Source organism: Lutjanus erythropterus, chromosome 13 (assembly GCF_056507025.1).
Source record: "Lutjanus erythropterus isolate fLutEry1 chromosome 13, fLutEry1.hap2, whole genome shotgun sequence".
NCBI classification, from domain to species: Eukaryota; Metazoa; Chordata; class Actinopteri; order Lutjaniformes; family Lutjanidae; genus Lutjanus; species Lutjanus erythropterus.
The window spans coordinates 26554451-26570485 of record NC_139329.1 but is presented as its reverse complement, the minus strand read 5'-3'; the positions used below and the strand labels follow the sequence as shown (position 1 = coordinate 26570485).

At 38.4% G+C, this 16035-nt stretch overlaps 1 protein-coding gene across 1 annotated transcript in view; it reads right to left on the bottom strand.

The window, feature by feature from the left end:
- Positions 1 to 2026, bottom strand: part of sema4ba (sema domain, immunoglobulin domain (Ig), transmembrane domain (TM) and short cytoplasmic domain, (semaphorin) 4Ba) — a 49885-nt gene extending 47859 nt beyond the window's left edge. Inside the window, exon 1 of the mRNA XM_084734984.1 lies at positions 1843 to 2026. The gene's annotated coding sequence lies outside the window, so the exon portion shown is untranslated. The remainder of the gene's footprint in view (positions 1 to 1842) is intronic.
- Between the last annotated feature and the right edge of the window lie 14009 nt (positions 2027 to 16035).

Genomic DNA, 16035 nt, shown 5'->3' with positions numbered 1-16035 from the left:
AAAGTATCTCTGTACTAACTTTAAAGCTGAGTTTAAGGCGTGTATGCACACTTCATTTTGTGACATCACTTAAAGGTTTCGCAGCCAGTGTACCAGTATTTAACTTTTACAAGTATGATGTGGAAAGTTAAATTCTTCAGCCCACATACAACTAGTCTAGTGGTTAATCTTTGATTTGCATATCTATAGATTCTTATTTTTTCCAATGGAGGAGAAGTTGTAAATGCAATGCAAGATTTAAAAAAAACACATAATCAGACAGACACAGATTATTATTCCAAGAAACAGTTGTATACTTCATGTCTTAAAACATGTATGACAGGGATCTTTAAATATAAAAAAAGCAAATGGTAAACACTACGCTCACTCTAATGGTGGAAAATAACACATATTCTCTTCTTTCTTGACCAAAACAGTTTGCTTTGTCAAACTCTAATGACACAGGAGAGGGAGCTTGAGAGCTTTTCAAGTAAGTGGTGCTTGGCAGTGCACACTCAAAAGTAAGCAAGAAGAGTAAATAAAAATCTTAGCTTGACCTCCTCATTGACTTTTGACAAACTTTTCCATTTACGGTTTCTATCCATTAACTACCACCCACACAGCTGACAATTTGGCATTAGTCTTAATTGTGCTGCCAGCAGCGTGTGGGCGAGAGATTTGAATTTCACACAATAACACCTGATGCTTCTGTCTCGTAGCTGCCAGCATCACACCATGATCCCCTAACCAGTGTCACACAAAAAACTCCTCATCAGTTTGACTGTGCTTTTTCCTAACTATGTCAATTAAGACTTTGTGTTGATGTTTATGTTCTTGCTCTCGTCCATCAGCCTTTCCGCACTCCTCTGGGTTCACATAAAGTTTCCAGGTGATGTGTGTGTGTCTGCACTGACTGCCACATTCACTAACTCCTGCACTCTTAAAAATAAGGTTTCCAAAAAGGTTCTTCATGATAGGCTGAGGTTCTACCCCAAACCATTTGCTTCTTCTTTTTTTTTTTTTAAAGGGTCTGTCCAGGGTTCTTCCATTAAGAACCCTATTCATCCAAAGAGCCCCTTTTGGAAGAAAAAGTTTTCAACAGTCCAAGCTCTGGGATTGTTGAGGGCTTGAGTGTTACCAGATGTTTACTCAATTTAAACAATGATAATTACAACAGAATAGAAAATAAATAAATAAATAAAAAGATTGTTAAAATGATGGATGGCCACGATATACAATCTATGGGATTAAATTTGTGAAACCTCTGTAAAATGTTTTACCAGGAACCTAAAAAGGTTCTTCTGCCAGGACAGTCCAAAGAACCCTATATAGTTCTAGTTAGCACTTTTATTTCTGAGTGTATCTGATGCCTCAGAGCCATCCTCTGTGTATTTTCTGTATTACTAGAGACACTCGTAGACAAGCCAGCAGGCTTTAAAACACGAACACACCCAGGTAAATAGCTGTGTTTCCAAAGAAAATAAGTCCAAGACCAACATCTCTTAATGCAAGGGTACAGCTCCTTCACATACACCCACAAATACAAGCACAACATGCACTCAGACTGGGTCTTTAATGACCCCCTTGCCCTGCTATCACCTTGCGATAAAGAGCAACTGAGGAGGGTGGAGGGCTGTTGTGTGTCAGCTCACACCCACTTATCCCTTTAAAGAGAGAAACTAACAACAAACCCCACGCAGACTCACAAGAAGTTTATAATTCTCTAACAGGAAAATGACAGGTTCCCCAGCATCAATTCAATAGGTAACCAGAGCTGCAGCGTACTCACATCAATGATTCATGAAGCCAGGGCGCCACACAGTTAATGAACACAAGGGTAGTCTATTTATCAGCAATACTTACGTTCTTCTCCCACTCAGCTGAGAAACACAAACGTCCTTCAGTTCTAAAAGAAGTTTCCGTTAGGTGACGCAGACAGATTGATTCCTCCACCAGGAAGCGTCAGAACAAAATCCACAGAAACAACAAGAGTTTAAATGTCTGGCAGATGACAGCTCTGAGTCCGCAGGTCCACACTCTCCCTCTCCCTGACACTGAGTCGTACTACAGCCTGCCTCCAACCGCTCAACACACTAGAGCTCCTCCCATCACACAATGACACAGAAAGGGAGGGAGGGAGGGAGGGAGGAGCAGGGAGGTGCACTTCTACAGGATGATCTTGACTCATTTTTGACTTAAATCACCATTGCTCATATTTTTAAGGAGAAGGGGAACTATTATTACATGTTAGAGAATAAGTTACACAGTGTAATTATGAAATTACTGCAGAGGGCAGAGAAGCAATTAAGACCAAAGCCCTAATTACAGAAACTCCCTATGTTTAAAATCTTATCTAATCTCAGTTTAGGATGACATTTAGGATTTTTGGTATTACAGAAACAGAATTTAGGAACAAAACCTACCTTACTGTAGGATAGGAACTTACAGAACTGGGGCCATATTACAGAAATGCTAAGTCAAAGGTTAAGATAGAAAGATTAGGAAGATTGAATCTTTCCCAATTTCATATTACTGAAGCAAATCCTAACTAACTTCTACTCCTGTTTTATCCTACTTCATCCTACTTTAGGTTAGGAAACCCTAAATTCTCAATCAACATTGCTTATCAACATTTATGTCTGTTACTTTGCTACTTTTCTCATCTCGCCGACGGAAACAACTTTATAACTGTTGTTTGTTTTTTTTTTACAGAAAGATACCGAAATATATGTTGAAACATACAAAAAAAAATGAAACAAAAAGAACAACAGGCACTTAAGTTTAAGATTAGAAATATTGGTAACATCTGTAGAGCAATCCAAAGATGTTTTTTTTAATGAAATTTTCAACAACTCTTACTTGGGACATTAAAAGACAGAGAGTGGATTAATAATGTGTTCGTGTGGAGTTGAAGTAATGGGAAAAAATTATTTCCTGACTGGGAAAATTCATGTGAACGCCCCCGTGAGCCGGAACAACAACTGAATTATTGTCTGCTGGTATTATATATGCAGAAATATGGTGGATGAGAATAAATGTTTGGTTGATAACTTTTTTTTAAATAATTTAAGTATTGCATATCATTTTGGACCATGTAATTTGTATTAAGTTAGTTGTTGCTGTTTTTAGGTCTGTATGGCAAAGACAGTGAAGATGGGAACAACATTAAAGTTAAAATATTATGACTGAAACTTTACTCAAACTATATGATGATGTTTTAAATGTCCATGCATTACATATCAACATGCAACATGCTACTTCTGTTCAAATCTTTATTTTATTTTGAACCTAAGGGATAATAATTGTAAAGAAAACTCTTCGATTCACGTCTGCGACTCATTGCAGCTAAAACTGAATGCCCGTCTTTTCTTGTCCTTTATAGCAAGCTGGGCAGTGACAAGTGAAGTGAGACAGCCATTGTCAAGGATACAGGCAGTCTCATGTGCATCCTAAACACAGAGACAGGCATGACAGGACGAGTGCCAACTGAAGAATTGAGTTTACAGATCTAGTTTGGATTTCTAAGATATGAGGTCTGAGACTGGACACAGCCATGAACTGAGGAATTGCTTCTGCTAAAGGAATTTCCCTGTCTTTGAAACTTGGGATAGGAGGAGCATTAAGGAACTTTTTTTTTCTGTAATAAGGCCCAAAGTATCCTCATATGACATTTTTAACAGTGTAAAATTGTTTTTTGATGGTTTTGGTAGAGGTAACCAATAAGAAGTTTTAGGCTTCATCTCTCCCTTCACATTAATATCTGGTGTTAAAAAAACAAAGCAAAAAAAAATTCAAAGGTGTCTTGTGATTTTCTGGTCACAAGATTGTCTGCTTTGGGGAAATCACAGCCACCTCGTGCAAAAGCCACTGATTAAGAAAAAACACATTATTGCAATGTAGTGTGGCGTGGATGAATTTAGAGTGTGAGCAGAAACTCAATGAGACAAAGTCCTAATCACATTGAACATTGCTTTCTTGGAGCCTTTTTTTTCTTTTTCTTAGCTCTCCTGGGAGTTGGTTGCCTTGTTATGGACTGCAGATGTTTGCCTCTCAGCCAGCTGCTTGCACCCGTATAAAGACGGTCTTTAATGATTGTAATTACCAGTAACTTCAAGCTACCAGAGAATAAAACAAAATCTATGGTCCTAAATCACAGCCATCAATTAACTGCTTTCTGTGTATTTAGAATCAGTGAGAAATTGAAATCTTTGCTTTTGACACAAACATTTTAAGTATATAATCAAACTGTAAAACTTTAAATGTGATATCCAACTTGGCTTGGCTTGCAGTCAATATAAAAAAATACAAGAAATAAAAGTACAATCGCTAGGAAAGAATACTGCCCAAGTCCAATATTGTATCCATCCTTTTTGTACTCCTACCTTTTCCTGGATGAAACTGGCTGACTGCCAAAGCATAACAATGAACTAGATGTCAGATTTTTTTTTTTTTACAATATTTAAATATGTTGCTGGCAACGCTACATACAGTAAAGCCTGTGGCAGGTGTGATTTGTGATGCGTTTTATTTTATTTCAAACACTTTTTGTGGCTTTTTTGCATTTCACCATGAGGTTTGGACATTTTGTGACAATAATATCTAATAATTCTAAAACCGTGAGAAACCATAAATACATTCTCATGTCATAAATAGAGATGAATAGATTCAATAAAAGTGTCTTTAACAGACATTTCCCTTAGTTTCCCTTTTTTATATGATTGTTAACTATGTTTCTGAGCTGCTTGAGGAGAACCAAATCAGTAAACGGTTCCAGTCCAGCCTTCTCTGTAATAACTCTACTAATACACCTACTGTATGCTGCAAGGCCGCTACAGCAGCGTTGATTTCAGGCTTTAACCATCGCTACCTTGTAGGTAGATCAAATGTAACATTATGTGCCATTGTTCAAATGAGAAAAATGTGAGAACATGCCCTCCTCGTGTACCTTCAGTTTTGAGCATGATGTTTTATTTGCTCACTTTTGCGAAAGAAACATTCTTTTCATTTTCCAAGTTAATCTGTAACATCGCACAGAACAATCTGATTAAAGCTTTAAACTAGAACTTTATCTTATATTCCCAGTAAAACCATATACTACTGTTTACACAGTATGGAATTTGCTGAAGTTTACTGTAAATAAATGACAAATCCAACAGGGATCTACTGTACTGTGAGACACATGAAATGCATGTGAGGACGACACTAAGAGTGTGAAGTGTGTGTGAAGTTGAGCCACAAAGTAGTTCTAAAATAAAACTCACAACACTGGCAAGGACATAGTTTTCAGGCCATGACACTGAAAGTATAACAGAAGTGATGCAACAAAGTCTCAGAAGGGGCCGTTTCATGAAATGTAGAAGGGACGCTAAGCTCCAATGAACCACATACTGCTTTATAAACAGAGCCTGGATTTATTTTAGTAAAACTATCTCATGTTAGTTACTGAATGTCAAATACGCAAAGTGCATCTGCATGTTTGAATATGCCAATGAATGTTCACCAAAGTCCTATTAAAGTGAAGTGTTACCAAATAACTTCGCATGCCTTCTCCAAAAATATTTCCAGGGTAAATAGAGAGAAGTGTAAGATAGCGGGGTGTTGAGACGGGGACGCCTGTTTCTAAAATAGCAGATGCTAATTATACACTTTAGGCAACTGCTAAGGAGGGAGACGCGATGCCAGCTTTGAGGTGCTGGGATTCTGAAAGTCGGCTCAGTGTTTCTGTGCAGAGTCAAGATTCCTCGTGGCCACCTGAGACGGTCTTAGGCCACAGCACGGATACTCACAGGATGTCTTATTTACAGTCTGTGTCAGTCGGATACCCCCGTCCCTATTGGACTGGAAACACACCTCTTGTTGAGCTGGACCACCTGCCACTGCCATGCAGGCGACCTTTTGTAAACAATCCATAGAACATAAAGGACCCCTCCGGCAGACATCTAAACACGTGGCTCCGACCAGTCAAACACACAAAGACTGGCCTTTTTCATCGCTTGTGACCACGTTAACGTGGCTGTTCTCAAAATGTCGCTTTTCATTTCCTCTGTTCCCCCTGACTTCTACACAAAGAGCACCATAGCAGTTACAATTAGAAAACTCAGAAACATTCATTGGTTAGGAATGCTTACTGACTGTACTGGGGACAATGGGAAATTTAATTAAGGGATGGATGTCAACTGTAGGCTATTTTTGAAATTAATGAGGTTAAATACACTGTAAATAATAATAATAAATATTAAGAGTCATTTGAGTGTACTGTAATAAACATAGAAAAATGAGATTGAAATACTGGCCTGCAGAATTTGTCACTTTGTGTTGGAAAATTAAATAAACCTTTTTATCCACAGATGGGTTATATGAAAGGATTCATTTGCTTTAAAAAATATTCTGAAAAGATGATTGTCTCTTGTGAATTACAAACTGTGTCTTCTAAAAGTAAAAATGGTATTTTGTAAAAAAGCATTGTAAATGTTTTTAATTAGATACTTAGATGTAATCACTGGTGATCTATAAGTCATATTATGATCAATGAACTGTATATAAAAAAACATACTCACACCCCTCAAATGAAGGTAAAACAGCAAAACCTTTTGAGAACTGTCTATCTATGACGACTAAGACTACAAGACACACTCGCTTTAACGCATCATACGACCCCTAACGTAACTTCCTGGATTAACGTACACATTTCAACCCAAACCATGACCTTTTCCTAAATCTTCTCAAGTAGTGTACTGGAGAAGAGTTGTGCAAATTATTCTGATTCAAACAAACAATTAGACTTAATCAAAACTTAGGATCAACCAATTATACCAATTAATATATACATATATTTTGCTCTATTTACGTGTTATAAATATATGCAGTAAAATGAAAAGTATCAAAATTTAGACTAACCAGTGGTGGACATTCACTCAAGCACTTGTACTTAACTTGAGAATTTCCATTTTCTGCTGCTTTATCTTTCTATTCCACCTAAATTTGAAAGCAAAATATTGTACTTTTTTACTCCACTAAATTTATTTGATAACTTTAGTCACTATTATGTATTATTGTAGCTTAAGCTACCCAGCAGTAGGCTTATATACAGTAATTAAAATGAGCCCCACAGCTGCAACATTAAAGTGTTGAACACATTAATGCATCATTAATTAGAATCTAGCAAAATGTCTCAGCAATCGTATAAAAAAAAAATAATAATTCTAATCATCGGAAAAATGCTGAAAATCAGAGCCAATTAACGGACAGGTCAATAACCAGTTGATCCCTAATTCAAACACGTCGTATATTATAAGCTTCTGTGTTTCCGTCGGACTAGTTAGAAATACAAGTTTGATCATTTTCCTCAGCATGTTTCACACACAGCTGACAGAAGTGCTGACAGGTCATTCTATATAAATGAACAGTCAAGGAATTACAGCGCCGCGATAAGCCCTCATGTTTCACATATTAGCTTAATGGAAACACAGCAGATAGTGGCACTAGGCTACTTAGAGTCACCGAGGCTGACAGAAGCACTGAAGACAACTGAGCAACCCTGGCACCGAACCCTGAGCTTCACGTTATCACCTCTGTGTTTAGGTTTTGCGCTGACTGTGTCATCGAGATGGATCTCCGTTCTACTGCAGTAATGTGCTGTTAACACAGCGCTGTCCAATATGTTGAAACACAGTCATTTAATGATTCATGTGCCAGAAAAATGTGTCAGATAGAAACCGACTTTATTCACTTCCCCCTTCTTCTTCTTCTTCTTCACGGTTATCTTAGCAGCTATGCATTACCAGAGTAATGCACAAGGAACTGCACATTTGAAGATAACACACTCTGTCTTTCCAGGCTACCTATGGCCTTGTAACAACCAAGTGCTTTCCTCTGGAGTGCCAACCTATTTCTTATTTTTTCAGTCGGAAGAAAGCAAAACAACACTGAGACCATAGCATGTTTTCAGCTCTAAAATCACTGTGAACAAGAAGTGAAATATATTTCACCTTTTAGCAAAAACACGGCTGTGCATCTAACAGGTTGTCAGTAGTTGCATAGTAACAGCAGGGCCATGGCCGACATTAACTTCAAGCATCTGTTCAGTGCTACCAGCTAAAAGGAAAATCCCAGTAAACAAACTAACTCTGAGTTTAAAAGCAAAATAGTACTAAGTCAAGGCCTCAAACCACTTATATTTGCCGTTTTTCAACCTCAGTCCTAATGCACTATCACTGGGAAACTCTGACAGCACTGATCATTATTAGCACAGGATTTGAATGTTTAACCCCTTTAATATACGGTTTTCCCGTTAAGTAGCTTAAAGGTTGTTAAAATCATCATGTCTGATGGCATCAGCTTGTTCCAACTCCTCATTAAACCTACATGATGTTTACACTGAGAGAAAAAAAAAATAAACACCAGCTTTTATGGAGTGCCACTTTTTTCTCCTTTGATAACTGATTTATATTTTGCGCTTTCTCCATCTGGAACACACTCACTGTCTTTTTTGGATTCAAACCCAATTCTCTATGTTTTTTTTTATTTTTTTTTTATTGAAGTCTTATCAAAAGAAAACATTCTACGTGTCTTGAGCACACTTTTTTCAAAAACTTCAAGCTTTTAAAATAACATAATAGAGGGTTGAGCACAGCACACATGTGGAATGACTGACCCACAGACAGGCGTTAAAAAAGAAATCACACCTGGAAAAGTTCAACTGTAACTCCTTTGTACTTTTTGATCAGTAACAATAATTTACCTAGATACTATTTCAGTAACTGACACAGATTACAATTATATTTATTTTGTCATTTAATTACATGTAACTAGTTACTCCCCAACATTGTTAGTAGGTAAACCTTGTTTTATCTGAGCAGTCGCTGATGACTGGATCTTTTCAAGGTTTTTCAGAAATAGTGAATCACCACAACAAGAGGTCCTTGAGCATACAGTCATAAATGTGCACAAAAAAATTAAAGCTGGCTTCCGCCTGGCAGAGTTAATAAATGGCTTAAATTCACATGGATTAAGGTTTTCACTATTGTCTGAGAGTTTATAAACCAAATGATTAACAAATTCAATCAAGGAGATTAATCAGTAATGAAAGTAGTCATTGTTGCAGCCTTACTTTAAATCTTCCCTAAGTCTAAATGGAATATATTTTAAGTGCACAATGTATAATTTTTGCCAACAGAAGTCTCTCAATCAAGACAAAAAGTAGACTTTCATCACATCATGACGTAGCGTGGGATTGTGGGAGTTGTCACTGTTAAACAACCACTGTTGACAATGAAAGTCTACCTGAGATAACTCATGCAGAAATCATGTTCACAGATGTTGTATTAAAGTTTCATTCATGTTACGTTTAGCCAACTTTCTCCCTCACTCTGATATATCATCTTCTGTTTCCTGCGATTCCCTGGAAGTTACAGCGACTCGCAACCAAATGAAACGCACTGTTTCGTGAATTATACTTCAGCCAATAACCTGACAATGACTTTAGAAAGACAGTGTTTATTTAAAATAATTTTTTTTTCAGATAAATGGTTATGCCCTGAAGCACCTATAATAAAAGCCTTTATTGAAAAAAAAATTAAGACTATTTATGCAGGCCAAATAGGCACAATATTTTAATACCACAGAACCCAGTTATTTTCTTTTATAACTTTTTGGGTGTAAACAATCAGCTTGATAATTTTTCTGCCTTTGTCGTCTGAAGCAAATCAACAAATGCTGTTAACATCTCTCCTATTTGCAGTAAAGGTGGATGTGGTGTCTGGAAAAGTACCAGCTGAGGTGGCACAGTGTGACCCACAGTTGAGGCGACTGACTCATTTTGGCATCGGGTGCGCCTGGTTCAGCATGTTGGACGGATGGTGTGTAATATACCTAGCATATGATCAATCACGCTCGTCTCAGAAGGCCTGGCGTACGTGGGATGTTGAGGTTTACTTTTGTCTGTTGGGGGGAAAAAATGAAGCTGTGATGGCCTGGCGTGACACAAGCACAGGCATTACTCCACCACTTCTGACACCGTAGCTCTCCAGCAGAGAGGGTTTGTGGGATGAGTGCCCTCTGGCAGGGAGGTGATGCCAGAGAACAATCCCTGGGGTGTGTGTGTGTGTGTGTGTGTGTTGTGTGTGAGAGCTTTTCAGCCATCTATGTGACTCACCCCTGGTCCTTTCATTACACTGTTGCATACATGCTCATTTTCTCTATCTCACCGTCCTATCTGTTACTCACTTGTCTGAAACCATAACTGTTCCCAGCATTACCAGTCACATGTCCACTACATCATCAGCTCTACGTGTGACTTATCACATCATGCTCTCGCTTTCAGGTGCATGAGTTTCATGTGGCTGTTTTTTCCTTTAATCCCTTCCTAATCTGTATTTATCTTTATACAGAGAAATATGTTTGTAGTGACTGCCAAACTATTTATTGGATTAACAATTTGTCAAACCGGAGCCAATGGCACAGCTCCAAAGCAAGTAGGCCTGCTTGAAATTCAACAGACAGAGCAGGAGGAACAGCTCGGATGCTCCTCAGGTGGCCCTCCATGTCCGTGGCAGCAGCTCAACTTTCCTGTATTTTCTACCTCAGCGCCCCCTCCCCCCCTCACACCCACATCCCTACTACCACATACAGCAGTAACCATGTCCTCCTCTGTGCAACAGAGGGGGAATTTAATCAAGCACTTTTTTTTCTCCTCTCGTGGCAAGAAATTGGATTCATCAGTCCAACAATGTCTCTATGATTTCTCAGAGCTCGTGTCACAGAGTGAAGAGTTGAGCAATATGACCTTAAATATTCTGTGAGGCGATTTAAACTTGGCAACCTGAACAGATTTTTCTATCTTGTTAAACTATAGTAGTAGATCAGTGTTTAGAATCTCTGTTGTGTGAAGTCATTCGTGTTGCAAATCAATAAGCGCATCTGTATGTCAATATTAGATTGATAGAATTGGTGCATCAATCTATTGTTGCGGACCGATGAAAACCAAGCTTTCCCATTATGTCAGCTTTACATGAGCTAAGAAATCAGCCCTGTTTTCTGCTTTATGACACTGCACTTTTCAGACAATCCAACAGATTTTTTTAATTTAATTAATTTTCTAGCAACATAACCAAATCTTATAAACCCAAATACTTCAAACACTAATCACATCTTTTTGTCTACATATATATATATATATATATATATATATATATATATATATATATATATATATATATATATATATATATATATACATACACACACACACACACACACACATATATACAGGGGAGAGAGAGAGAGATGAATGTATGTATTAAATAGGCTGATAACAATATTAGGGAGTTTAATTTTAATTTTAAGCATTTCTGTCTACCAGGCCTTTAGGGCGATTGACTCGGCAGCCTCAAGAGGCCATTCGAGGAACTGCAGTTCAGTCGTAGAGGTGGCCGCTCGGTTTTGGACTGCTGATCAGAGGAAAATACAGGACTTTTAAAACAGCCTTGGACTATAGAAATTGTGATGGGCATTTTCCATAGTTTTGTGTTTTATATACCAAATGATTAAATGAGAAAATAAACTGTCAAAATGATTGTTAGCTGCAGTCCCACCCAATGTACAACAAGATATGATTTTTAAAAATTCTTAAGATTTTAAAAATATCGCCCACCACTACCACTATACAAACAGAGGAAAATCTAGTCCAGGCTGATCAAAAGGACAGATTTACTGCTTTAAATGTTCTATATCCAAATGAGCAACAATATTTATATAGACAACCCTAGAACAGAACTTGATTTATAAAAGTCAGACGAAGTCATACCCAGAGAGGAAATTAAGTACATTCTAACAACCCAATAGTGTGGTCAGTGACGTCACCTTGTCTTTTGGGCAATAATGACAAAGGTGAAAATGATTAAGTGGGACATTTGCGTCCATTTTCAGTTTCTGTCTACTAATTACATACATGCTGAGGCTGGATAGCGTATTTTTCAGCAAATGAAGAAGAATAATGGCCTCAAGGGCAATATGCCGTGTGTTCGCTGTGTCTCAAAGACCAATTACCTCCACTGTAAACATGACCTCTTCCTCTTGGGGATATCTGTAAATGACCCTAGAAGTATCACGTGGTTTCTCTTGACTAAAACCCTCCTCCAGAATATATCCTGATCCCAAGGGGCTAATGAGAGTGTGATTTAGAGATGCGTTAGCAGACTACAACAAAAGAGAAATGTTATACACCTAATGTACTGGAGGGAAATGACCTAATGAGATGAATGGACTGTGTGAGACAAAAGGAAGAGGAAGTGAGTGATGACTCAAACACAGGGAAAATCCTGAGGATGAATAAGTTATAAGGCCATCTACATGTGGGGCAGACAAGACATGAAATATTAAGTTTGCATCTGATATAGTGCAAGAGTTAAGGTTAAACAACTCCAGAAAAATCACCTCATGTGCATTTACAAACAACCCACTGGGGTCCTGTGCAAGAGGCAAACATCCCGTTGAAAGACAGTGACGAAGATGGAAAAGTGTTTGGCTAAGCATCTACCTAACGCACCATAAATCAGTCAAAAATATCCATGCAGATAACACCTACTGCATCATTCATCTTGCCTACATGACTGTCATTGCACACGCCCAGTTTTTGTGGAGCAGACAAATCAAAGTGAGACATATGTGACACGGAAGTGAGATAAATAATTATCTCTTGCAGATCTTCTTGTTTTAAATCAAAAAGTACAACAAAGCTGTAATCTTTTAAGAAATTCTCATATAAGTGACTAAAAAAGGCTTTCTGTCATCTCTAATAAAACATGCACAGGAGATGAGAAATCACTTCACACCAAAGGTAATTGCAGCTTTCCACGACACATGCTGAATTATCTCTGAGCCAGCACGGGTGTCCATCTCATCTTTACCATGGAAACCAACACCACACTACAGTATATGCACGCACAGTGAGGGGGCAATTGCCATGGCACCCAGCGCCGTGGCGACTAGAAGCTTTCAGCCACCAGACCAATTTACTCAGCAGCTAACTGGACACTCAGTCAACCCTCTGTCTATCACTCCCTCCTCCTCCTCTCTACTACCTCTTTCCTCTCTTTTTACAATGAAATTTCTTTTGTCATGAGCCAGAAGAATTACCTTTTATAAGCAGAGGACAAGGTCTTGCAGTCCTCAGTAGGAGCGCCTCTCGGTCGAGTGGCGACAGAGGAAAAAGAAGCTCTGCAGGGATCCCGAGAGATGCCCAGAGATGCAGCTGAACCGGCACCGCACGCACGCATCCACCACCACTATCACCACCAGCGAGAGCAGCAGCGGCAGTAGCAAATCGGAAGGGGAGGGGAGGGGAAAAATAGAAAAAAAGGCAGGAGAGGGGGTTGCTCTATCAGCAGCAGAAACATTACATCATAGGCTGCCTCTGTGGAAGGGTGGGAGAGGAGTGGACGGAGGAAGGGAGGTGCTCCTTGTAGCAGCACTCTCTCTGTCACTGCTGAGCTCTTTTCAGTGCATGCACAAGTCCAAATTTAATATTTATGATCTGGAAACTGTAAAATACCCTCAGTGGTTGGAGCCAGACATATGAAATAATTAGATCATACGCTCTTAATTGTGCCCCATCACTGGAGGTTTGTTGTCAGAATGGATATAATATGATGTACACTATAATGTAGCTTATCCCTTTGGGGCAAAGGCTGTGTGTGTGTGTCCATGAGTCTGTGTCCACTGCATGGGAGCCCACACAATGTCTACTCTGTGTGGTGATTCGATTGCGTGACCAGTGCTTGCTCAAAAAGCACGCTGATATTCAACCTCTGAAAAAGGTCGTCCGAGCTTGCTTGCGGCCGTTGGTGGCGTGGATAGGTACAATTGTTAGGACGTAACATCTGCTCACAATGATTATATTTAAACTTGGCTGTCACAACACATTTGTCAAAAACTGCTGCGTGAATGTGTCAATGCTTCGAGCACATCTGGGAGGCAGAGTCTTACCATAATGGGACGTGATGGTCGCCCAGTGGTCAGCTGTTAACCACCTACACGCTGGCAGACCACAGACCACCACCACGCACAACAATACTCACAACAATGGTTAGTCAGATCCACATGATCAGTGCCTCCTAACAAACACAAACAAACACCCACAAGTACATAAATGCTGTCAAAAGGACACACATTAGTCAACCAGGGTAAACAAAATGGATTCAAACAGCAGAAAATAATATTTTTGTCTGCCAGCCACAACCAGTTGTAATGAGCACAGTGAAAAGATCCCCCGTTTGATTTGCAGTTTCCCCACTGCACTGTTACTGCTTGCAGAGACTGGAGGAAAAATTGACACTCTTCAGTTCCTCTTTCTCTATTTAAATTCCCTTTAAATTCTTCTCTGAGGCCTCTTTGTATACATACATTTTTTTATAGGTCTAAACCTACATTTAGTGCATTCTTATACATTCATCTGCTGAAAGTGGAAAGTTAATCTGTACTCACTGAAAAGCTGATTTTAAAGGGGCGGGACCTATGAGCATAATTTATGACATCACAACTGGTTTGGAAAACAGTCCTACTCCAATTTGCCGCTTCTACAAGTGTGAGGTTGAAACTTTAAGCTGCTAGTGCAAATACACTGACAATGGACTTTATTTTTTGGAAAATTCTGGAAAAACAAACTGCAGATGATTTCTTTCTTTATACATTTCTGAAGGGGATCTTAAACATTAAGGCTGCCTGCAACTGACTGTTTGAATTATTGCTTTTTCTAATTATTTTCCCAATTAACTGATTAACAGTTTGGTTTATGAAATATAATAAAATAATACTTACTAATCTCTAATGATAACCAACCAACAGTCCAAAACCAGAACCTTTAGTTTGATAATATCAGAAAAAACAAAGAAAAACATAAAATCTTGAAAAGCTGCAACCAGCTTATGTTTCGAATTTTTGCTTTCAAAATTAATGAATGATTCAAATTATTGCCATTTGTAATTTTCTGACCATAAAATAATAGCTTTATTGTTTCAGTGCAAGTAAACACTGAATCAAACAACAGTTTAATTTGAAAGAGGTCACTCAGACCCACTCATCTCTGCAGCTTTGAGATTTTAAGGTCATTGTTTTAGTTTTACATTGTGCATTAAATGTATGTTTGAATCTGAGTCAATCTCCTCAGTCTCTGTAGGTGGCTGTTTCCAGCACAAGCTCTCATGCTGCTGAGCACCAAACATAAGGAAGACAAACTTATGGTTAGTGTCTGGGGTGAAGCAGGCTGAAAACCCAAATATTTTTCTAATGGATGGAGGTTTCAAACCTGAGCCTAATGTAATTACTGTGAAAACCACTTGTTGTTTTTATTACTACTACTAATCATGATAATATTTCCATCTGCAATCTACAATGAATTCAGTGACACAGCAGTTGATAGATAAAGTAAACAGACTGCGATGCATTGTGTAAATGGACTGCAGCTGTGTTCTCTCAAACAGTGTGACATCTGTCACAACCCAAACAGATTACACCAGTTATTAGATAAATGAGTTACATGAAAATGTAGATCTGTTGTTCCTAACAGGCAAAAAAGCAATTATGTCAAGTAAATAACACAATAAATATGTAAAGAAATCAAACTCGCCCATATCGTGGCTCTGCCCAAGTATTTACTCGAGGTCCAGTTCAGAAGTAACTACAGGTAAGCAGATTCTGAAGACCAGATCTGGTACATAAGCATGTTTTTAATTATGTAGCCATTCTAATGAAGCCTATAAATTATATTAAATTCAGCAAAAAATCAGAAACACCCTGCCATATTGCATGCATTTCTGGGGTGAACTTAAAGGTCCAGGGTGTAGAATTTATGGGGATTTATTGGCAGAATATGACAGATATGGAAAATACTATTGATTTGTATGTTTTCATCAGTGTATAATCATCTGAAAATAACAGCAGGTAAATTTGTGGTCTGAGCAAGCTAGCTGTTGGGTTCTACTCATACCTACACAACACTGCAAATGAAGGACTGCAGTTTGACCATTTCTTTTCACATGTTGCGTCACAAAAACACACACC